Genomic DNA, 24848 nt, shown 5'->3' with positions numbered 1-24848 from the left:
GGATCGTTTGCATTACAAATTGCTGCATAGCTACATACTCTATTGGCAGATGATAGGTTGAGTGGTTGAACGTAAAAATTCATGGATGTATGTAGACAGAAGGTCAAGAAATAGTTATATGCGAATGCAGTGATGGATAACGAAAGTGTTTGGACGAGTGGATGAATGGACGGACGGAATTGTAAAGAAACAGACAGGATGGGTGGATGTATAAGAGGCTTTCGAAATTGTTTGCATGCTTCGATACAGTGTTAAAGAAAGTGTTTAGGTGAATGAAAAGAAGGACAAGAATACTTAATGGATGAAACTAATATCAATTCCTTTCATCTTCGTGGATAGGGATGGCTAGATGTATGGCTATGGATGGGACTGATGACAAGTTGAATGGATGGACAACTGAGAAATCACCGTTTGGATAAATTTATAAGCTTATTACTTTGATTTCTGGAAGATTAGATGGCTAACTAGATGGATGGATGGTTGGAAGTGTGAGAATGAAAATAAGATCGATAGCAGGGTTAGTGAGTGAATGCTTAGCTATCTGGTTCGATGGATGGATAGGCAGGTAGTTAAAATGCTGAAAAAAGATAGGGAGAACTGCTAGCGACTCAGTTAGTGGCTGAGAGTCCGTATGAACGAAAGGCTGAGGATTGAAGTAAGATGGATAAGTGAATGGTTATGAGGATGGCTAACTGACTGGCTGGATGAACTTTTTTTTTTTTATGTGAGGAAGAAGGAACCAAAGGCAACGAGCCCGCGCGAAACTGTTTCTTCCAAGAGAAGAACAAAAAACAAGAGAGAGCCAAATTCAAGATCCATTCATTTCGAGATGCCTGGACACACTTCGTTTGAAAGACTGGAGATCATAGGAAGCAGGAAATACACACAGAGGGAGACAGTTCCAGAGTTGACCTGATGCATAAATGAAGGACTGGGAGTAACGATTAACTCTTGCATTAGAGAGTTGGACAGAAAAGGGGTGAGAGTTTGCTGCTAGACAGAGCCGACGCGCCCGTCGTAGAAGTGGAGGAATGCATGGAGCCAGTTCAGAGGAACAGTGACCATTTAAGTAGCGATAGAAAAGAGATAAAGATGCAACAGTGCGGTGAAGAGACAGAGGTTGAAGGGAGTCAGTAAGAGGGGGAGAGTTAATGAGACGAAAAGCCTTTGACTCCACCCTATTGAGAAGAGCTGTATATGGGGAGCCTCCCCACACATGAGAGTTGTACTCCAAGCAGGGGCGGATAAAACCCCTGTATAGAGTCAACAAGTGTGCAGGGGTAAAGAAGGAACGGAGTCGGCTTAGCACACCCAATCTCTTAGAAGCAGGTTTTACAAGAGATGTAATATGATCTTTCCAAGATAAGTCCTGAGTAAATGAAACACCATGGATGTTCAACGATGATGCAGGATTAAGCTGGATATTATTAAACATTAGCGGGTATACCTGTGGGAGATTTTGTAAGGTTGATAGGTGCAAAAACTGAGTCTTTGATGCATTAAAAACAAGCAGCTTATTTTTACCCCAGTCAGACATACAAGCCAAGTCAGACATTAGGTGTGCCATAGCCTCATCTCTTGTCTGTTGAAGTAACTGCTGATATGGACGTCGTGGGAATGGAATGGAAAGGTGAAGGGTGGAGTCATCAGCGTATGAGTGGATAGGGTTAGATGTACAGCTTAGAAGGTCACTGATGAATAAAACGAAGAGAGTTGGTGACAGGACAGAGCCCTGAGGAACACCACTGTTAATAGGTCTAGGAGAAGAACGATGGCCGTCTACAATAGCGGCTATAGAGCGACCAGAAAGGAAGCTAGAGATGAAGGCACAGATAGAAGGATAGAAACCGTAAGAGGGCAATTTGGAAATTAAAGATTTATGCCAGACTCGATCGAAAGCCTTTGAGATGTCATGTGCAATGGCAAAGCTTTCGCCAAAGTCCCGAAAGGAGGATGACCAGGAGTCTGAAAGGTAGGTGAGAAGATCGCCTGTGGAACGTCCCTGACGGAACCCATACTGAGGATCAGAAAGAAGGTTGTGATAGGAAAGATGCTTTAAATTTTTCTAATAAGAATAGACTCGAAAACTTTTGAGATACAGGATGTTAAAGCAATTGGACTATAGTTAGAAGGTTGGGAATGGTTACCCTTCTTTGGGACTGGCTGAATGAGAGCAAACTTCCAGCAAGAAGGAAAGGTACAAGTTGACAGACAAAGGCGAAAGAACTTGCCTAGGCAGGGTGTAAGCACAGAAGCACAGTTTTTGAGAACAACAGGAGGGACTCCATCAGGCCCATATACCTTATTAGTATTGAGAACTGTGATGGCAGAAAATACATCAACTGAAGAGATATTAATGGTAGCCAAGAGGAAGTCAGAGGGGGGAAGTGATGGAGGAACAGCACCGGAATCGTCTAAGGTGGAATTGGAGGAGAAAGTCTGAGTGAATAGATCTGTTTATCAGTAGAAAAAATAGCTATAGAGCCATCAGAGTAGAAAAAAGGTGGGAAGGATGATGAGATAAAGTTGTTAGAAAGGTTTTGGCAAGGTGCCAGAAGGAGCGGGAAGAATTCGAGCTAGAGAGTTGTGAGGATTTTGTATGAATGAAATTATTTTGAGCTGAGTGAAGAACAGACTTAGCACGATTCCGGGCAGAAACATATAAAAGATGTGATTCAGGGGTGGGTTGGCTCCGGTACCTTTTATAGGCCCTCTCCTTGCTGTGGACAACATTATAACAAGCGTGATTAAACCAAGGCTTTCGTGCCTTAGTCAAAGGATATGAGAAAGGAATGTATGCTTCCATGCCAGAGAGAATAACCTCCGTAACGCGCAAGGCACACCCAGATGGCTCCCGGCCATGGAAGCCATAATCATTCCAGGGAAAATCAAAGAAGTACTGCCTAAGGGTCTCCCAATCTACAGCTCCAAAGTACCACAGACGACGTTTCTTTGGAGGGTTCGCAGGCCGTACCGGAGCAATAGGACAGTTTGATATGGTTGTGATCGGAGGAGCCCATCGAAGAGAAAAGATTAACAGTGTAAGTAGAAGGATTAGTTGTAAGTAAAAGGTCAAGTATGTTGGAGCTCTCTCCAAGGCGGTCAGGGATACAGGTAGGGTGCTGTACAAGCTGCTCTAGGTCATTAAGAATAGAAATGGTGTAGGTTTATTCACCAGGTGGATCAGTGAAAGGAGAGGAAACCCAAAGGTGGTGGTGAACACTGAAATCTCCAAGAATGGAGATTTCAGAGAAAGGAGAAATGGAAAGAATGTGTTACATCATAGAAGTAAGATAGTCAAAGAATTTTTGATAGTAGAATTAGGAGATAAGTAAACAGCATAGATATATTTAGTCAGAGAATGTCTAAATAATATGTGCTAGATTCATCCTTCATCAGTCAGTTATTGCTTCACGTCTCCTCCCATACAGTTCACTCCCTCCACCACTCTGTTTGCTACCCCTTTACGTCTGCCTTGTTTCCCTCCCTCTGTATTGTATGTACTCATCCTGTTTGCTAATTTGAACTTCCCTTTCCTAGTCCTCTGTCTCCTTCCTCTATGTTTTTACCTCCCTCCATTTCCCGTATATGTCTTTCCTCTCGGTCTTATTGCCTCCTTTTCCCTGCGGCGATAGCCAGGAGGTCAATTTGTGACGTGCTTTCTTCTTCTTCTTTTTCTTCTTCTGGTTCTGACGATTCTGTTAAAAAGAGGCCGTTAGAGACATAAAAGTGGTACCTTCTAAGGTAATTTGGCATAGAGAATCCAAATCTGCCATCAGTCGACACCTGAGGTTGTGCATCTAGCAACGACGTTAGAAAAAGTGCTAAATTTACACCTATTGAGGAATAAAAGTGGTCCCCTATCAGCTTATTTGTGATGAAGAATCCAAAGGTTCCTGTCAGCTGACACCTGTGGTGGCATTATCTAGCAGCAACTTTAGTAAAAGTTCTTCATTTAAATTAATTGAAACATAAAGTGGTCACACATAAGGTTATTTGACATGGCTAGTTACTTTTTACAGCAAACTGTTTGAAACAAGAGCGTCGCCGCAGGTCTCAGAGCAATTTCACTTTTGTTTTTCCATACCACCGTTTTCCCTGTCTGCCTTCTTCCTATACTTCCCTAGCTCCCTCTCATTTCTCTTCGCCTTTTCTACCTCCCTACCTCTTCCCAATAGCCTCGTTGATTCTATCCCTACCTCCCTCCCTCTCTGTCGCTGCGTCCCTTCGCCCCTCTCCCTTTACATTCCATTGTCCAAACCTGCCACCCTCGTTCTTACCCATCCTCTGTTACTACCTACGGTAACTCTCTGCCTTTCCATACCTGTCCGTCTCCTAACCTTCCCCACCATATTTTCATCCCTCTGACACTACCTCTCAGCCTCTGTTTTTACTTGACTTTCATTCTTGCTTCCTCTCCACGTTTCTGCCTGATCACCCTCCTCCCACCAACCAACCCTCCCTCCCTCCCTCCCTCTCTGTCTCTCTGTCTCTGTCTGTCTGTCTGTCTGTCTGTCTCTGTCTCTGTCTCTGTCTCTGTCTCTCTGTCTCTCTCTCTCTCTCTCTCTCTCTCTCTCTCTCTCTTTCTCTCTCTCTCTCTCTCTCTTTCTCACTCTCTCTCTCCCAGTAGGTTATCATCTGTTTTTTACCTCTTACCTCACCATGGACTGTGTTGCTACGTGCCTCTCTCTCTCTCTCTCTCTCTCTCTCTCTCTCTCTCTCTCTCTCTCTCTCTCGAGTGTTTACATGTGTGGATTTATGTGCGCATGTGTATGTGTGTGTGTATGCTTACATGTGCGCCTGCGTGTCTCTGTGTATGTATGCTCAAAAGCACGTGCACATGCGTTTATGTATGAACGGTGTGTGTGTGTGTGTGTGTGTGTGTGTGTGTGTGTGTGTGTGTGTGTGTGTGTGTGTGTGTGTGTGTGTGTGTGTGTGTGTGTGTGTGTCCAGTACTTTCCCACCTTTTCTGTCCCCTTTCCCTCTCTCACTACCATCCTCTATCATCAGCCAGTGACACCCTTCTCCCGGCCCCTCCCTCTCTCCCTTTCGTATCCTCATTCGCGTTGAGCAGGGTAGCGTGACGAAGCGAGAGATGAGACAGACCTAGCGTGATAATTATAAGAGAGAGAGAGAGAGAGAGAGAGAGAGAGAGAGAGAGAGAGAGAGAGAGAGAGAGAGAGAGAGAGAGAGAGATTAACATGCTGGTAATTGCGTCATTCAGCACGCGTTCAGCTTCTTGCAGTTATAAATTCACTAAATAATTTATCTTATTATTTTTGAGTTCCCCCACAAGAAAAAAAGTATACAAGGATCACCAATATTCCCAGTGGAATGGAGGATGGTCTCATAGCCAAAGTACAATGATATACTGTACTTCTGTGATAATGACCTTTGACCCCCAAAATTCCTTTGAGAGGCCAAAATAAATAAATAAATAAATAAACGGCTGCGGGGAGTGTTTGCCCAAGGAACCACTCTGCCTAAGTTTGAAGAGTTTGGTGAATAAATAAAAGAATGACAGCTAAAATAATCTTGTTTGAAAGAAAGAAGACACAGAAGAAGAAGGAATCGAACGAATATAGTAGGTACTCATGCTGTGGTGTGGAGACATATTAGACCTAATAAGAAAGATGAAGGAAGAAACAGGGCATAGAGCTCCCCCCCCTTTTTTTTTTTTTTTTTTAGCCAGGTAGACGACGTCGATGGTCATTATATTTGTACGAAATATATATATGTGTGTCTGTCTGTGTCGAAAACTCAGATCTCAGAACGTATTGACTGTAGAAGGAAAAGTTATTAAAAGTTGTTTAGAGTCACAACTTGAGTTCACATGTCACTCAACTATCACTGGGAGTCATCCAGGATGGATACATAATAGTCAAGTTTTCATCTAACAGTATCATTACATTCTACCTGGCTCACAGATGACGGGGAGTCATTTTTTATTGTTTTGTCTAAGATGAACATTTTGCTTTGCACTGCGACCCTGACGTTTGACCGATAATTATTTAAAAAAAAAAATCTTCATCTTTGTCTGACTCTTGACCCTCGTACCAAGTTTGGTTCAACTTCAGTCAAAGCTCTCTGAGCTGACCTTGTTCAGTTACCTGACCTTTGACCCTTTATTCTTAAAATGAATATCATCACTCTTGCATGACGTTGAACCCTTCCAACGAGCTTGGTCCAGATCGAACCAGAACTGTTTTAATTTGCACGGTCTAATTTTCGACCATGCTTTTTGACCTTGATCTTTGACTGTCTTTCATGCTGAATCAATTCATCCCCTCCCTCCCTTCAGTCCTTTCCCGATGTTTAGTTAAAATGAATGAAGGGAGTTTAATTTGATTTTGTCATGTGATCTTGACCTTTAAACTAATGTTAACTCAGTTGATTTGCTTCTGTCAAGACCCTCAACGTTTTCGCCATTTTTGGTGTAAATAGAATCTAATATGTTTACTTCTTCACACACACACACACACACACACACACACACACACACACACACACACGAGGAAAGATCAGAGGAAGAAAAGATTGACTTTTTTTTTTTTTTTACAAAATATTTGGATTCCAGGTACGAAATTGGCACATAATCAACTGGGAATAAAAAGAAGGAAGGTAGTAGACTCAAGCTATGGCAAGTATGGAAACAAGATGATTAAGTTGATGTACTCAAATGTAGACGGAATGGTGTCAAAATTATTAGAGATAAAATGCTATACAAAAGAAAAGGAATCACACATTATTTGCCTGACTGAAACAAAATGAACCCCAAAGATATCAAACGATACCCTAAACGTAGAAGAATACAATATATGGAGAAGAGAAATAAATTTAAGAAAGGGATGAGTAATTATAATCTTAACTAAGAAAAATCTACAAGTCAAAGAAATTGAACTAGATATACCCTCACAAGTAGGACTAATTGTATTAGATATTAACACATCTGAAGGGAAAAATTGTGGGGAATTTGTTCATGCCACCCAAAACAACACTTGGGAAAGAAGCCAAAATGAAGAACTGGCAGAAAGTACAAATAAGAGTTTAAGAACATTATTACAGAGAATGGAAGAGGAATCTTAAAGAATTGTATTAACAGGAGATCTATCTATCTATTGACAGACGCCTTAATCTAGTGAGGGGTGGCAACAAACCAATCGCCTCCATGTCGCCCTGTCCCCCGCCATTTCATTGCCCTGCTCCCAGCTTACACACCCCTGTCTCATACTGTATACCTCTCCACTCCGTCCCTCCATGTCATCCTTGGCATCCCTCTCCCTCTTCCCCCCTTCACCTCACTCACGTACACTCTCCTTGTCAGTCTCTCACTCTCCATCCTCTCCACATGTCTAAACCATCTCACTGTGTTTCTCTTAATGCTTCCTATCACATCCACACCACAAAGCTCCTTCACTTTCTTATTTGTCAGTTTGTCTCTCCATGTGACTCCAAATGCTTCTCTCAAATAACTCATTTCCACTACTGTCACTCTTGACTTCTGTCCCTCAACAAGGTCCAAGCTTCAGTTCCATACGTTAGAGTTGGTATCACAATGTAGTAGCTTTTTCACTTCCATGCTTACTTCCCTGTCTTTTATCACTGCTTTCAAGGAACCAGCAACCTTTTATCCCTGTTGCACCCTTTCAAGCACTTCACCCTCTAAACTTCCATCCTTACTCATCACACTACCAAAGTACTTAAATGCACTCACATTTTCCATTTCCTCCTCATCCAACCTCACTGTGCATTCAATGACTTCACTTCCATCGAAGACCATAACTTTACTCTTCTCTACATTCAACTTTAGATTCCGTTTCTAACACACTCTCCCAAACTCATCCAACAAGCCTTGCAACACCCCTTCGTCTTCACTGAACAACACAGTATCATCTGCAAACAACAGTACAGGGCGTTTCCAAACACTACCTTCTCTCTCTAGGGCCGCTCCAACATCCACTGCCCTACCTTGTATCCCTTATATAACCCCATCCATATACAGACTGAACAATCATGGAGACATGACACATCCTTGTTTCAATCCAACCTTCAAATAGAAAAATTCACTCAGTTCACTATCCACACGCACTGCAGACTTAGCACACTCATACATACTCTTCACTGCCTTCCAACAACTTTCCATCTCCACCATATATTCTTAATACTTTCCACAGTTCTTTTCTATCCACCCTGCCATATGCTTTCTCCAAATCCATGAACACGGCATACAAGTTATTTCTCTTCTCTAGAAACTTTTCCACTAAAGACCTAAGAATTAATATCTGATCTACACAATCTCTTCCCTTCCTAAAACCTCCCTGTTCTTCTCCAATTAATTCCTCTTTTATTTCCCTGACTCTGTCAGTAAGTATCCTACCATATACTTTTCCTGTTACACTAAGAAGACAAATGCCCCTATGATTACCACATACTCCTTTTTCCCCTTATCCTTTGTACATGGAAATAATTATATCTGACTTCCAGTCCTCCGGGACTCTACCTTCCTCCCAGGCCAATCTGCCCATCTTCCACATCCATTCTTCTACTATCTCTCCTCCATGTTTCAGCATTTCATTGCACACTCCATCAATTCCTTGGGCTTTCCCCATTTTAACTTTCTTCATTGTTTCCACAACTTCCATCCTACTGATTTCTTCTTTTCTTCTCACATTCCTCCATTTCCCAGCCATTCCCCAGCCACTTATGCTTGCATTACTTTCATTCTCTATGTTCAACAATTCCTTAAAGTGTTTGCTCACTTTTTCTCCCTTCTCCACTAGTATTCTACCATTTTTATCTTTCACTCCCCATCTAACTTCTTTGGCACCCCGTCTAACTTTATCTCTTTCCAAAATATTTTCTTACATTCCCTCCACTTTACATGCAAGTTCCTTCCAAATTCCTCATCCACTCTCTTCTTAGTCTCTCTTGCTAATCTCTTCACTTCTCTCTTCCTGTCTCTATATAACTCTCTCTTCCGTCTCTTAACATCTTCCACGCCCCTATTTCTCATCCACTCACTACATGCTTTCTTCTTTTGTGCCACAGCCTCTCTCACCTCTTCAGTCCACCATGCTGTTCCTTGCACCCCCTTTCGTCTTCTCTGCACCCGACACACCATCTCACATGCTGCACAGATTTCTTCTGTGAATATCTTGCAAACACCTTCCACGTCCCCCATCTGCTCCAATCTATATTTACCTAATCGCTCCTCCACTTCCCTCTTATATTTTGCTTTTTTTTCTCCTATCGTCTTGTAATTTCTCCACCCTCCTTATATGTAGTACTTCCTCCTGTCCTTCCCTTCTATTTCTCCATTTTATTTGGACTTTAATTCTGACAGGAGATGCCAATAAATATATTAATTGAAATACTGTAGGTGTAAGAAACAAAGAAAGCTGTTGGGATCAAAAGCTCCTGGATCTTGTGCAGGAGTTTTTCCTAACACAGTATGTAAAGGAAAACACCAGAAAAAGAGGACTTGATGATCCATCATCACTAGATCATATATTTACTAGGGGAGAAAATGATATTGACAATATAATTTATCACCCTCCATGCGGCAAAAGCGCCTATGCATTATCAAATTGCAACATCAGGATTGCATATGAGACAGTTACCAGTAATGAGTGTTACAAAAAGAGTCTAAACTAAAAAAAAAAGGGCAACTACCATGACCTGAATCAGTGCTTCTTAGAAACAGATTGGGAAAAGGAGCTTAGAGGACAAGATTTAAATGTTGTAGATAGAAAATTCTGTGATTTTTATGAAATAGGAGTCCAGAATTACATCCCACAGCACAAAGGAACAGAAATGAAAATAAAGAAATGGTTCAGTACAGTATGTAAAAAATCAAAAGAAAAAAGTAGGATTGCAGTGGAATAGATACAGAAGATACAGTAGTGAGAGGGCATATAACAACTATAAACAGGCAAGAAATGATTATACATGGATAAGGAGGGAAGCCCAAAGACAATATGAGGAAGAAATTATATTTAAAAGTAGTGATCAACCTAAGCTATTTTACAGCTACATCCTATGCAAAACCAAAGTTAAGATAAAATACGGTCCCTGACGGACGGGGGGATCATCTATGAACAAGAGAAAGATGTCTGTGGAGCACTAAATAAAAATTTCCAATCAATTATTATAGAAGAAAGTAATTTTGAAAGAGATGAGATGGAACATGCATGCCCACACACATTACCAGAATACAAATATAAAAAAAACAAGTACGGGAAAAATTAAGTAAATCAGACAAAGGAAAAGTATATGGACCTATTGAAATTTCAGGTTGGGTGCTACTTGAATGTGCACAAGAGTTAAGTTAATTAACTTGAATATTAAATGTATTGGTCTATTGAGCTTAGACCAATATATTTAATATTCAAGGAATCTTTAAGTCATGGTAAACTACCTGATATTTGGAAGAAAGCAAACATTATTCCCCTATTCAAGAGAGGGAATAGACAGAAGCCACTCAACTGCCTACCAGTATCACTGACCAGTGTTGTAAGATACTAGAAAAGGTGATAAGAAAAGTTTGGGTAAACCATCTAGAACGCAGTATGATAACAGAAAGGCAGTTCGGTTTTAGAAATGGAAAATCATGTGTTATTAATCTATTAACCCGTACCATGCTAGCGACATAGGTCTACGTCCCCTTCAAAAAAGCTGGTGACATAGATCTATGTCCTGAAGCACTGAAAAGTCGTTGCAAGCAACGAAAGGAAAATGGAGGGTAATAATGTTTCTCACTAACTTCAGACATTTCTCAGCTACGCCTATGACACTGATTTAGGAGCACGGGAGACGAGTGAGTCTCCTTAGGCTCACAGCCGCTCTGCTCTGTCAGTAACCTTGAAGTTTTCAGAGATCGAGTGCTACCAACCTCGCTCGATTCAACCTACTTTCTGGCTTTGGTGATTACGTTATTAGTGCCGGGGATCTTATATTGATGCATTAAGCACATTTAGCCAGAAAAAAATTCGTAATCGGTTCACAAGTTCACAATCAAACTGCTGTCGCAGTAACCACAAAGATTTCACGGGTAGAGTGGCACCAACCTGACTCAATTCAACCAACTTCCTGGCTTTAGTGCTTACTTTTATCAGTGCCAGGGATCTTATACTGATGTACTATTAAGTCCATTTAGCTAGAAAAAAAAATCCAAACTCAGCTGGCATAGAGGGATATCACTTTTTCTTTTCTTTTCTTTCTTTTTTTGCCCAGCATGGTACGGGTTAAGCTATTATGATAGAGTTACAGAAACATTACAGAAAAGAGAAGGATGGGTAGACAGTATCTATTTAGATTTCCAGAAAGCATTTGACAGAGTACCACACGAAAGACATTCATGGAAACTGTACCATCAAGGAGTCCAAGGCAGCCTGTACTGTTGGATGGAGGATTTTCTCAGAAAAAGAGAAATGATAACAGTATTAAGGGGAAATCACTCATCATGGAGGGAAGTGACTAGTGGAGTTCCACAGGGGTCAGTGCTGGCACCAATTATGATTTTAGTATACATAAATGACATAGTAACAGTGGAAATGGACGCTATCTAAATTGGTTTGCTGGTGAGGCAAAAATACAAAGGATAATTACTAACAGATTCTTGCAGAGAGCTGCAAGAGGAATTAAATAAGCTTCATGAATGAGCAAAAAATTGCAAATGGAATTTAATGTGGACAAGTGTCATGTAATTAAGTTTGGTAAAAATGAAAATAGACCAGATTGGGATTATGAGTTAGGAAGTTCAACCCTACACATATCAGGAAGGGAGAAGGACCTAGGGATGATTATCAGTAGCAGCCTATCTCCGGCTGACCACATTAGTAAGAAGGTACCTAACATGTATGCATTGCTTGCTCATATGAGAATAGCATTAACATATTTAAATGGAGACATGCTGAGAAAGAGAATAACGTCATTCATGAGACCAGGCCTGGAGTATGCATCAGTAATCTGGAATCCTCATCTCAAACACACATAAATCAGCTTGAAAAAGTACAAAGGGCAGCTACAAGATGGGTACTAATCTTAAAGGATATAAGCTGAAAACTAGACAATTAAATATACCAACACAACAGGAGAAAAGGAAAAGAGGAGACATGATTATACTATATAAATGCATCTCAGGGAAACAGAAGATAGACATAAATGAATATAGAACCTATGGGGGAGCATCAGCAAGAGGACACTGCAAAAAACTACATAAAAAGAAAGGCAATAAAGACGTAAGGAAATTAATTTTCCCAAATGGGGCAATAGATCAGTGGAAAACATTACTGAATGAAATAGTGTGTGCCAAAACTATTCATAAATTTAAGGATATGTATGATAAAAATAGTTTAACACACGGGACAGTACGAGCTTGACTCGTTGCTGTAAAGATACAATTTGGTAACAATTAGGTAAGAACACACACACACACACACACACACACACACACACACACACACACACACACACACACACACACACACACACATTTCTTTGATAGCCTTTCCTGATCGTTAGAGCCTGGCTCCTATATTGCTTCTTGTCTATACCTGTCTATGGCATCGCCCTCCACGAGCCGAGCGTCTTGCAAATGACTCTGAACCACATCTCGCCACCTAATATTTTGCCTTCCACTAGACCCTCTTCGTTCCACTGACCGTCACACACTTTTGCTTTGTCTTTGCTCCTCTCGTCGTATCACAAGACGGTACCTTCTTACCCTTGGTAATCTGTTCGTCTCATTGATGATCACTACACCTGCTCTGCCACACTTCCTCGTTCGACTTTTGTCAATCTCGTGTTCGATACCAGCACAAACACCTCTCGCCACGTCTTCCAGGTTTGCTTTAATTTTTTTACAGTCTCTGTCATAACCACCTTTTTCTGTTACCATCAACCACAGATATTTAATTTTTACTCCATGTTTCATTTCCTTATCAGTTACATTTTCATTCTGTATTCCATCTCTCCTTGGCGTGCTACTGACCAGTACTTCTAACCATTTTACTCTTACGTTGAAGCCACTGCAGCACTCTTTCTTTCAGGTGGTCTGATTGCACAATTATCCTGAATGTATTGACCTAAGACAGGGATATGTCCTTGTTCGCATTCTTTTCAACATACTGTATGCATGGACTGGGTACATGGCCTGGCAGCAAGTCGAAATTCTATCTCTATCTATCTGTTGCCAGACGCCTCAATCCCGTTTGGGGTGGCCACAAACAAATCGCTTCCAAGTCGCCCTGTCCCCCGCCATTTCACTGCCCCGCTCCCAACTCACACACCCCTCTCTCATATACCTCTCCACCCCATCCTTCCATCTCATCCTCGGCCTCCCCCTCCCTCTTCCCCCCTCCACCTCACTCACATACACTCTCTTCGTCAGTCTTTCACCCTCCATCCTCTCCACATGGCCAAACCACCTCAGTGTGTTCCTCATAACGCTCCCTATTACATTCACATCAACACCACAACGTTCCTTTATATCGTCATTCGTCAGCCTATCTCTCCATGTGACTCCACAGGCTCCTCTTAAATAACTCATTTCCACTGCTCTCACTCTTGACTTGTGTCCTTCCAACAACGTCCAAGCTTCACTTCCGTACGTTAGAGTTGGTATCACAATACTGTCATGTAGTAACTTTTTCACTTCCATGCTCACTTCCCTGTTTCTTATCACTGCTTTCAAAGAACCAGCAACCTTTCTTCCCTGTTGTACCCTTTCAAGCACTTCACCCTCCAAACCTCCATCCTTACTCATCACACTACCCGAGTACTTAAACGTACTCACATTTTCCAATTCCTCACCATCCAACCTCGCTGTACATTCACTGACTTCACCTCTCTCAAAGACCATCACTTTACTCTTCCCTACATTCACCTTCAGATTCCGTTTCTTACACACTCTCCCAAACTCATCCACCAAGCCTTGCAGCTCCCCTTCGTCTTCACTCAACAACACAGTATCATCTGCAAACAACAGTACAGGGAGTTTCCAGACACTATCCTCTCTCACCAGGGCCACTCCAACATCCACTACCCTACATTGTACCTCTTTTATTACCCCATCCATGTACAGATTGAACAACCAAGTCGAAATTACTGTTGAGTATTACCTGACAGCTTCAGGGAGACTAACCTTGACTTTGCTCATGATGCAGTTATCCGAGTCGAGTCGTTGGAGATACTGCTGAGTGCCCCCGAGTAATTTCACAAGAATGTGAAGCCATTGGGATTTAAGGTTTCTTGGACGAGAATCATGATCTAAGCATTTGGTAGCTTTTTGGATGGAGCAGTTCAATCTGTCCAAGCATGTAATAAGAACGGGAAGTCTGGAAAGGTTCACACACCTTTGTAGTTGGTCCATGATAACAGTAGATCAGATGAGATTTCTCGTTGCATTAGTCTGGCTAATGGGGTTATGAATTCACTCCTTTGGCGTCGTTATTTGTGTAGACAAAAAAAATTCGCACCTTCAAGGTACTGATGCTCCCTGTTTTATTCTGTGGCTGTGAGATATGGACACTAAACGGTGGCCTGAAGCAGCAAATTTACTCCCTTGGTACTAAGTGCCTTCGCAAGATCATGGAATATCCCTGGGGCACCCTGGGGCATAACAAACGACTACTCTATGAGACTTGAATTGAGGCCTAGTACCCATAAATTACGACAGCACCATCTATAGGTATTTGCGGGCATGTGGACCGTTTTCCAGAGGTTGATCCTGTTCACAGGATAGTCTCTGGGAGTTAATAACCTGAAATAAAGGAAACCAAGGGGAAGGCCAGAGAACTCACGGCTTGGGCAGGTCGATCGCTCATGCTGCAATATACTTTGAGGGGAACAAGTTGCTGACTGGAGGGTTGCATGAAGGGATCCGTGTGCACAGAGACGGAGGGCCAATGAGACAATGCTCCCCACGTCGTTTGACCTCCACATGATGCTGATGAATATGAAAAGCAAGCAACATTTCCGATCTCTTTTCACTTTGATACATTCAGTCAAGACATCCATCACAATAACAAACAGATTGTGTCAAAGTGACGATCCTTGGCACAATCCAACCTCCACGCCAAACTGCACAGTATTTCCAGTCTGTGCCCACACTACTGCACTGGCTTCCTGATACAACTCTTCCTCATCCTCACAGGCATTTCTAACATTTCCTTTTTCCTTAGACACCAGTAAATCACTTCCCTTGACACTCTAGCATGTGCCTTTTCCAAATCAATAAAACCACATTGTATTCTCTTACCTTCCACATTCTCCCAGCAATTGTCTAAAAATAAAAATTTTATCTACTCTGCCTTTCTATATCATATCCCATAGTGCATACTATCATTTATGACTTCACTCCTTAACCTCTCACCTAATCCCCCCTTTTTAGTTCTAAAAGTATGATGTCATCATAATTACTCTAAAATTTCTGCTCTCCCGTACATTCCCCTTTGGTTTGTAAATTGGAATTGTCACACTTTTTCTAGGCTTCAAAATATTTGTTTCTCATCCCAAACTTCTTTTAAAAACCTAGTCTACTCCCTCATCCTCTATTGTTTTCACCATTTCAGCAAAGATCTCGGAAAATCTGGTAGTTATTTTTGTTGTCCCTACGCCGATCCCTATAAATTTCCTCTCACAACATGCACTACCACCCACACCACCACGCACCCTCCCACTTACCACATCACACTTCTTCTCACTCACAACCTCCTACGTCAATATAAGAATGACGCTGCCCAGACATTCACACTGACGAATCTCTGTTGGCGAAAGTGACTTCACACCACCTCTCCCTTAGTGTTCAGCTTGCATGTGGTCTGAGTACTTTCTCGTACATCCTAACAATTTTAAATATCGGAATGGGTTGCATTAGTAACATACCGATAGTTAGTTATCAGGATAGTTAGTTATCAGGATATAACATGAATGTAGGGAAGAGTAAAGTGATGGTCTTTGAGAGAGGTGAAGTTAGTGAATGTACAGCGAGGTTGGATGGTGAGGAATTGGAAAATGTGAGTACGTTTAAGTATTTGGGTAGTGTGATGAGTAAGGATGGAGGTTTGGAGGGTGAAGTGCTTGAAAGGGTACAGCAAGGAAGAAAGGTTGCTGGTTCCTTGAAAGCAGTGATAAGAAACAGGGAAGTGAGCATGGAAGTGAAAAAGTTACTACATGACAGTATTGTGATACCAACTCTAACGTACGGAAGTGAAGCTTGGACATTGTTGGAAGGACAGAAGTCAAGAGTGAAAGCAGTGGAAATGAGTTATTTAAGAGGAGCCTGTGGAGTCACGTGGAGAGACAGGCTGACGAATGAGGATATAAAGGAGCGTTGTGGTATGGATGTGGATGTGATAGGAAGCGTTATGAGGAACACACTGAGGTGGTTTGGCCATGTGGAGAGGATGGAGGGTGAAAGACTGACGAAGAGAGTGTATGTGAGTGAGGTGGAGGGGGGAAGAGGGAGGGGGAGGCCGAGGATGAGATGGAGGGATGGGGTGGAGAGGTATATGAGAGAGGGGGGTGTGAGTTGGGAGCAGGGCAGTGAAATGGCGGGGGACAGGGCGACTTGGAGGCGATTTGTTTGTGGCCACCCCAAACGGGATTGAGGCGTCTGGCAATAGATAGATAGATAGATAGAAGAAAACCATATAACTCTGGAGAATGTGTTTGAATATTTCCCATCCTAACGAAAGCACTGCTCAGTGTGTTGGTAATCACTGTTTAACAGCTAAATGAAACTTGTCACAACACCCACCAACTTCTGCATCCAACACAAACTGATTCAAGCTTCTTGTTTGCTGTTTACATCGTGTTGTGTACCAGTGTTGACAACACACACACACACACACACACACACACACACACACACACACACACACAGAAACACACACACACACACACAGGTCAAAATAGAATGTAATACAAGTAGATTTATGTGAATTAATAGATAAAGGTCCTCTGGGCTATACCGGTGTTGAGTCGTGGGGCGCAACAAAATTACGTTAATCACGAAGTGAAGATATGAATACCAGTGGCTGAGGAACGCGTCAGGTGTACGGAATGGAAAAGGAAGGATGTTGAGGCCTCCCATTCAATCAACCCTCTCTCCTACCCCCTTCCATTCCTTCTTGTCCTCCCTCCGTCGTTCTTAAGCTGACAGGGTCTGAGTCACAATTACCAGCATAAAAAGGGTATTATTAGCACTAATAACTAAACTTATGTGCAACTACCAATATAAGAACTGTGCTGAAGTTGTATATTATTTCTAACCTAACATTCATATGGTCATAGAATGTATTTTCACTATTGTCACGAAAATGAATGAGTAAATACGATTGAATATCATAAGTGAATAAGACATGCCAGTTTGGTGTAATATCTGTAAATTACAAAATGGTAGGCCAAGAGGGTGGACAGACATTGTTACTGTGTGAGAAAAGTAGGAATGGAAGCAAAACGAGACGAGGGACTGACAAGGGCAGTGTTGGATGAACGAAACATGTAGTCCAACTCTTTACAGTGGAGCACATGTCAATTGTTGGGCATCCTTCTTATAATTTTTAGGGGAACGTCATTAGTTTGACAGGTGTGTATGCCTAACAGAGTGTCGGCAGAAACTGATGGACAAAAATATTCTTAAGAAGCGAGATTTGCCAGTTAGGTAGTTGAGGAGCTTCTCGATGTTTCCCGATGTTTACCGTAGGTTGTGGTACGGGTCAGAGTTGCCAGTTTTCCTGCTGTTAGTGAGCGTAGTTATTTCGTAAGTTTTTGCATGAATTTTTGTGCTCTTTTTTTTCTTTGATATTTTATGTATGCAATTGCTTGTTAAACTGTGTAATTCAGTTTTACGTTTGCATGCTAAATACTTTACAGTGTTATGTAATGTAAGAAAACTCTGGTATGTTTTGATGTCTCCTAGTTGGTAACTGTTAACTGTTGCCTCGTCAAGTTTGTGCTAGAAGTTTCTCGAATAATGCAAGCTTTTATAAGGTTAGGGAAGAGACTAGAGCAAGTTCAGTCAGTTTTCAGTTCAGCTTGAGTGTAGTGCAGTGTCAATGAAGTGAAGTTTGGTACTTGTGAAAACAGTGAAGTGTTGGCAAACAGTGAAGTGTTAGTGAAGTTCGTATATCATCGGTACTCGTGAAAATAAAGTTGTCAAGCATTAAGTGTAACTGCAGTTAGTAAAGTTTGTATAGCTCCAGTGCTTGTGAGAATAGTGAAGTTGGAAAGCATTACGTAGATTTAATTATTTGGAAAATAAAGACAGTGAACTTTAAGAAGCCAGAGTTTATTTTCACCTCAGCTGATCTTGTGTGCTGTGCACCGAAAGACTGACCATAAGGAAGAACAACTCACTGGGCAACGTCTTTCCTATACTGTACTACTGCTGTTGGAGCCTGTAGCAGTGTGGGGATGTGGACGCAACAATATTCTTGTAATGATGTCTTGAACGTCTCATTTGGTTTAACTATCAAAATTCTTAAGTCTCATGCAGAAGTATTTAACCCTAGGAGTCTGTTCAGGGTCTTTTTTAACCTATCGCTACTTTATGCTAGCTTAATATTTTTATTTTGCGTTAAAGAAGCTTCATGCTTCACGACTTAGGCTAATTCTCTGAGGATGTTATTTGAAATAATTTTTGTAATAAAAATCTTAATAGTTATTGCACATATGCAACAAGTAACCTCCAGTCTGTTTGGTTCATTTACGACCCTATAGTCCACTTATGTCGAATCGTGATTTAACCTATCAGTAGTTGAAAGATAAATGACATAGTGTCGTTTTTTTCTATCGTTGTTTTTTCAATTATTTGTATTTCAGGAACACATACAGTTTTTCAGTTGGTAGCTTTTATAACATAACCTAACAAGACGAAGAAAGTAGTCAGTTATATTCAGACTCTGAATAAAGTGAAAGTGATCATGTTTCAGTGAACAATGGGCCCAGTAGTGATTCTGATTATTATGAATGTGAGGATGATCAAAATATCCGTGTTTCAGAGAACAAGAAGTCCAGTCAAGATTCTAACTCTAAAATCTATACATCCCAAAACGGAGTCATAATGTGGTATGAAAAGAAAGTAGATGCTTCAGTAGGTAGATAAGGTGCTAGGAATGTCACTGATCAAAAACCTGGCATTACACGATTGCAGCAACAAGAATTACAAATTATGTAACATCTGCATTTGGCCTTTTGATTATGCCAGACATTTTCAATGTTATTCTAGAAATATCTAACAAAGAAACAAATTGAGCACTTGGAAATGGAAATGTCACCAACATGACTGAACTGAAGGCCTTTTATGGACTGCGTCTCCTAGCTAGCCTGTATAAGTCTCGTGGTGAGTCTGTTAGAAGTTTATGGGACGACACTTATGGACGACCAATATTTCGCTCAACAGTGTCTCTAGAAACATTCATCAAAATATCAAAGTATGTTTGCTTTGATGACAAAAAGACTAGAAACCCCAGAAGACGTCATGACAAGCTGGCAGCTATGAGAAATATTGAGGATACTAGGGTTGGAAGCCTCCCACTCATGTTCAATGTGTCAGCAACTGTCACTGTTGATGAAATGCATGTTCCATTCAGGGGAAAATGCCCATTCAGACAGTATATACCATCTAAGCCAGTTGGATATGGAATAAAAGAATGGGCAGCATGTGATGCAGAAACAAGTTACCTGTGGAATGCAGACATGTACAGCCGACAGCAGAAGTTCGTCCCTCTTAGCGTGCGTGATACGAGCCTGTTGATCTGGTAACACTGTATGAGATAGAGTTGACAGGTACGCTTTAAATGGCTAATATTAAAGAAATGTGTTCGGAGATAAGAATATCCAGACTCCATATTATAATTACAAATCATAATAGATAGATAGATAAATAGATAGATAGAGAGACAGATAGAAGCAGGGAGTCAGATGATGAGAAGGTATTGTGTCTGCGAGAATCGAGCAGTGCTAAACATGCTTACACACTCTTAACTCGAGGAATGCTTGATAGGCACACGACAGCGCCTAGTGACCATACACACACATACTCACACACAGGCTGCTAGAACTTTCCACTCACAAGGAACACACGTGACACACCCCTGCTACACCAGAATTTAGGAAAGAGAGCTCAGACGGAGGTTAGCCACAGAACAGGCAGGGGCAGAAGGAGACAAGCCATACAAGAGGCAGGTCGCAGTGAGAAGGGCTTGGTAACTTTGAGAGAGAGACTTGTTAATATTTCCAAGACAAATAAAAATAGTCCCATACTATTCTTTACCTCTCCTGTCACTACATGACAAACGGGAAGCTACTCCAAGATATAAAACCGCTCGTCCACAAGTCTCATAATATACATAACTTCTCTACAAGTAAATACAAAGTCTTTTATGACATTTAGGCTTTTTATGACAAGAACACATTCTCTAATGATAATATTAATTTGCAGCAGGTGGGATAATAAAGTTATTGTGAAATGTTTGACATTGGTGTATGAAGATTCTTCGTTATGGACACAGACGCATAGGATTACTTGGACTGGACTGATGTTGCCAGCAAGTATTATATGAAATATTATAGAACGATTGCAGTCTTAAAGGTGAGGTTGCACGAAAACACTAATTACGATGTCAGTTACACACTAAACAAACACAGAAACTGCCAGTTCGTGTTTCGCCAGTATGCGATTTTATTTTATAAGTTAAGTCACTTCCCTTTCCGACCTCTCTCCCCACCCGTCTCTCCTCTTCCAAGTCATGCTCTGCCATCATCCACGTTTTATCGTTAATGTTGAAAATCGTATGTCTGTAGGTAAACTGTGGGAAATAATATAAACGTGTCAATGAGCTTCTTTTCCTCCATCGCTTGAAGTGTTATCAATGACTTGAATATAATTGTTAGTAACATGAATAAATAGTCACTGTGGTGGTTTGGAGACATTTCTCGTCCTCATTTATGTAACACTTACCTAACTATCGTTCTTACAGTGCCCCAAATACACTCCCTCTCCACCCCCTCGCCGTCGCCTCCCCTCCCCCTTCCACTGTTTCCATCACTTCTCCCCCCTCCCTCCGTCCCCATTTCCAGTAACCTTTGTTTCTAGCCTGCAACACTCCGAATCCCTCCCCACCGTGTTATTGTATTGACCCTGCCCAACTTCTCTCCCTTGTCATTTCAAATGTCTTTTTCTCTCCCTTTTTCATTTTTGTCTCGGGAATCGAACAACATAACGATGTTTGGGTCATGTTTTTGTATAGTATCCTTTAATAATGTGTAATATTATAATGACCGTGACAATGGCGGTCAAGAGGCATTAACTGTTCAAAGGACGGCAGTCAGTGCCTCAGTTTAATGATCATTTTATTTCTCCTCCTCTAGCCATTAATATCTTGCTTACACTTATTTTATAAATCCCAACATACATAAAATATGAAGCACAAACGTCCTTCTTTTCACCAAAGAAAGTATAAAATGAAAAATAATCATGGCGTATGTTGTATGACTGAGGTGGTTTGGACATGTGGAGAGAATGGAGAATGAAAGACTGACTAAGAGGGTGTATGTAGGTGAGGTGGAGGGAGGGAGAGGGAGGGGTAGACCGAGGATGAGGTTGAGGGATGGAGTTGAGAGGAATATATGGGGAAGGGGGGGTTGGGGGGAGGGGGGTCAAATGGTGGGTGACAGAGCGACTTGGAGGCGTTTTATCTGCGACAACCCTTTCGGGATTAGGGCGTCGGGCTATAGATAGATAGATAGATAGATGTTGTATGATCTACACGCATCCAGAAAATATTTTCTTAAAAGTACTGTCAGTATTCTTGGTGATAATTTGTAGATCTTCAGTTACGATTAAATATAGCAAAATAGATGATAGTCACAAAAGCTGTATCCTCATACATTTGGCTACCATAATCATCGTAATATACGATGAAGGGGGATTATACCCCTCTGGATGAGTAGATTAAGCCCTTATCGGAATATGCTTGTCATGAGCCCGGACAGCAGGCAGATGTAAGTGGAAGTATGAGATTGTCGCGGTGTAAGGGTTAATTATGGAAAGGTTCGCTTCCTATCCATCCGAGTCCTTGTCACTCCTGTATCGATAATATCGGCAGTTGCAGAACAGATGTTCAGGGCGCTGACGGACAGCCATGCCGTTACCTTATGTTCTAACCATGCAATGCAGCTATGGGAATGGAATGATAGGGATAATCTTGCTGACTGCATTCTCTGACCTTGTAAGATCATGCGTTGAGGGAGTTCAGATCAAAGTATATCGATGGCATATTGTTTTAAATTATATATAAGTAGACGTATCTCATAGGTCTCACTTTAGTGCGGAACACAATGTGTGTGGGGGGGAGGGGATTATGGAAGCAGGAATACTTTGGGTGAGGGAAGGGATTACATATATTACAAGCTGGGACACAGATAAATATGTTATAACGTGAAGGGAGGAGTGAGGGAAACAGAAAGCGGGAAGGAGGCGAGGAGGGAAGGAATCCACAATGGGGGGATGGTATTGAACACTGATAGTTACGATGGACATATTGTTATGTAAGTAATTTGGTTACTTGTGTGTAATACAGTTGGCAATATAACATGCACGAGTATTGTGTTTATAATGTCATTACAATTAAGACTCAAAGTCCTGTAAATGGTAATAACTGTATTCAAATTATGAAGAACCGATCTAGTTAGGGAGGTAAACAGAAGCAGAGTCAGTTAAATGAAATCGTTGGGAAGGGTTGGGGGTGTTGAGGGAGAGAAACAAGGGGTACTGGTAGAGGGGGGGAAGGGTGGGGGGAGAAGTGATGGAGACAGTGGAAGGTGGAGGGGAAAAGAAGGCGAGGGGGTGGAGAGGGAGTGTATTTGGAGCACTGTATTAACGATGGTTATATAAATGTTATATAATGTGACGAGTAATGTCTCCTAACCACCACAGTGACGATTTATTCATGTTACTAACATTTAAATTCAAGTCATGGATAACATTTCAAGCGATGGAGGAGGAAGTGAAGCTCATTTGACACTTTTATATTGTTTCCCACAGTTTATCTACAGACATACGGTATTCAGCATTAACGATAAAACGTGGATGATGGCAGAGCATGACTAGGAGGAGAAGAGACGGGTGGGGAGAGAGGTCGGAAAAGGAAGTGATTTAACTTGTGAAACTAAACCGCATACTGGCGAAACACGAACTGTCAGTTTCTGTGTTTGTTTAGTGTGTAACTGACATCGTAATTAGTGTTTTCTTGCAACCTCACCTTTAGGACTGCAATCGTTCTATAATATTTCATATAATACTTGCTGGCAACATCAGTCCAGTCCAAATAATCCTATGCGTCTGTGTCCGTAACGAAGAATCTTCATACACCAGTGTCAAACATTTCACAATAACATTATCCCACCTGCTACAAATTAATATTATCATTAGGGAATGTGTTCTTATCTCCGAACACATTTCTTTAATATTAGCCATTTAAAGCGTACCTGTCAACTCTATCTCATACAGTGTTACCAGATCAACAGGCTCGTATCACGCACGCTAAGAGGACGAACTTCTGCTGTCGGCTGTACCTTGGTCGAAAAAAAGGTGGAGCAACAGAACGACAACAAGGTAAACATGTGGTGCTACAACTCACAGAGGGCCTTAAAGGAAGAAACAATACCTGTAACATCTTCTTCTGCAGCTTACCCTTGGCCAAGGACCTGAATTCACACAGGCAAACTATTGTTGGTACACTCTGGAAGAATAGCGGGGAAATTCCAGCAGAGTTTGTGAACCCCCCAAAACGAACAGTTTATTCAGCCATCAAAGGACACCATGATGACAATGTCCTTATTTCATACTGACCCAAGAAAAGGAAAACTGTAGTCTTGCTGTGCACGATGCATGATTCTGTCACATACAGTGAGAGAGAAGATAAGAAACCCAACATAACTGAATTCTACAATGCAACTAAAGGAGGTGTAGACAACCTTGACAAACTTGTGGCAACTTATCGCTCAAAATATCAAACTGTGAGATGGCCATTGGCTTTGTCTGACACACTGGTAGATATCTGTGCATACAATGTATTTGTACTATGGATGCAGATTCACCCAAACTGGCTTAGAGGTAAAAACTTCATAGAGTATTCCTGCAAGAACTTGGATTGGCACTAGTTCAGCCACACTTATCGGCACGGCCTTCTTTACCAAGGGCTGCAAATGCTAGGCGAGTCTATGCAGCTGAAAGAAGCATGATGGATGATGATTTTATAGAAGAACACTCAAGACCTGCAAAAAGGAGACGTTGTTACTTTTGCAAAAATGACAATAAGGTGTCAACAGTGTGCTGTTAATGCCTGAAACACACCTGCAAACATGAAACAGCAATATTCAAATGCAATGCCTGCATCTAATTAGGGCCTAACCTTCACATTGGAAGGGTGGATGGGTGGGTTAGGTGATAGGTCTGAATGACAGTCATTTTCACACAGTAGACCCTGGGCATACAAAGTAAAAAAGTTACTTTGTATGGCGACGAACCGTCCATTATTAATTGCAGGTCAAATCTGACAGGAACAGAGTGGATGTTTGTACATTCTGGGCGGACTACAAGGGTTAAACAATAAAGGGGTTTATCTTCTGAGCTTTTCTGAAAGAAAAGAAAAACTTGAAGCAGCCAACTAAGGCAAACTGCTAAAAAGCTCTTGGCTAAAAACACAATCTCTCCATTCTTTTTATTTTTCCTCTTCTCCCTTCTCCTACTCCTTTGTCCTTCTTCTCCTTATGCTTCTTTACTAGAATGGCATTGCTTTTGAGTGGTGTAACCAATCACTTTTTTTTTTTTTCCATAGTGG

This window comes from Coenobita brevimanus, chromosome 4 (genome assembly GCF_032717465.1).
Source record: "Coenobita brevimanus isolate Jiangsu-jjx chromosome 4, ASM3271746v2, whole genome shotgun sequence".
Classification (NCBI taxonomy): Eukaryota; Metazoa; Arthropoda; class Malacostraca; order Decapoda; family Coenobitidae; genus Coenobita; species Coenobita brevimanus.
This window is presented reverse-complemented; position numbering follows the sequence as displayed.